This window comes from Octopus bimaculoides, chromosome 3 (genome assembly GCF_001194135.2).
Source record: "Octopus bimaculoides isolate UCB-OBI-ISO-001 chromosome 3, ASM119413v2, whole genome shotgun sequence".
Taxonomy (NCBI): domain Eukaryota; kingdom Metazoa; phylum Mollusca; class Cephalopoda; order Octopoda; family Octopodidae; genus Octopus; species Octopus bimaculoides.
The window spans coordinates 123,740,545-123,742,173 of NC_068983.1; positions in this window are offsets into that span (position 1 = coordinate 123,740,545).

The window sequence follows — 1,629 nt, forward strand, 5'->3', positions numbered from 1 at the left end:
TGTGTGTGTGTGTGTGTGTGTGTGTGTGTGTGTGTGTGTGTGTGTGTGTGTGTGTGTGTATGTATGTATAGGGGTTGGACAAAAAAATGGAAACACCAAGCATCATAGCATCATAATTTTGAAATATCTATATTACCGTCAAAAGCCTGTTTGTTTTATGTATTTTGATTTATTATTAGTGTTGCTTAATAGGTTTTGCTGAAATTGCTGTTCCTTTTCAGATATCATCAGAAAAAGGTAATTAAAATTCATTAAGATGACAGATCCATCGGACTTTCAAAGAGGTCAAATTGTTGGTGCTCGTATGGCAGGCGCTAGCGTAACGAAAACAGCCGAAATGTTTGGTGTATCAAGAAGTAGTGTCGAAAGTAATGATAGCCTTTGAGAGAGAGGGAAAATCCTCCTCGTCGAAACAAAACTCCAGAAGAAAACCAAAGCTTTCAGATAGGGACTGTCGGACCCTTACGCGAACTGTTAGAAAGGATCACAAAAGTACAGCTTCCAAAATTACTGCAGAGCTTAATGACCACCTTGAGAACCCAGTTTCCACAAAAACTGTTCGCCGGGAGCTGCACAAAGCCGGATTTCACGGGAGAGCTGGAATCAGAAAATCAAAAACAAACGTTGCAAAGCGTTTAGAGTGGAATAAAAATCTACATAATTGGTCCCTAGAGCAGTGGAAGAATGTTATTTTCTCGGACGAATCATCCTTTACCTTATTTCCAACAACCGGCCGAGTATACGTGTGGAGACAGCCAAAAGAAGCATTTGACCTAGACTGCCTTCTTCCAACTGTTAAACATGGAGGAGGATCTGTGATGATCGGGGGTGGGGCTATATCTTGGAAATCCGCTGGCTCAATGGTTTCTCTTCATGGCAGAATTAATAGTCAAGTCTATTTAAGCATTTTATCTGATCAAATTCATCCTATGGTTGCGGAACTGTTTCCGAAGGAAAATTCAATCTTTCAGGATGATAATGCACCAATTTACACAGCTAAAGTTGTTATTGAATGGCACGAGGAACATTCTAGTGAAGTTGAACATGTTTACCTGGCCACCACAGTCCCCAGAACTCAATATTATTGAACATTGTGGTGCATATCCTCCACCATCATCACTACAAGAACTGGAGACTGTTTTAGCTGAAGAATGGACAAAAATTCCTTTGGAAACAATTCAAACTTTGTACGAGTTTATACCTCGTAGAATTCAAGTTGTAATTACTGCCAAAGCGGTCCTACCCCATATTAAAATTAATTTGTTTGAAATTTTAAGGTGTTTCCATTATTTTGTCTAACCCTTGTATGTATGTAGAGAGAGGCGGAGGTGTGGTAAGAAGTTTGCTTCCCAACGACACCGTCTTGGGCCCAGTCCCACTGCGTGGCACCTTGGGCAAGTGTCTTCCACTAGAACTTCGGGCTGACGAAAGCCTTATGAGTGGATTTGGTAGACGGAAGCTGAAAGAAGCCCATCAAATACATGTGTGTGAGTGTGTATGTATGTTGTGCGTGTGTGTGTGCGTGTGTGCGTGTGTGTGTGTGTGTGTGTGTGTGTGTGTGTGTATTTGTGTATGCGTTTGTTCCCCTCAACTGCTTAACAACCGGTGTTGGTGTGATTACATCCCTGA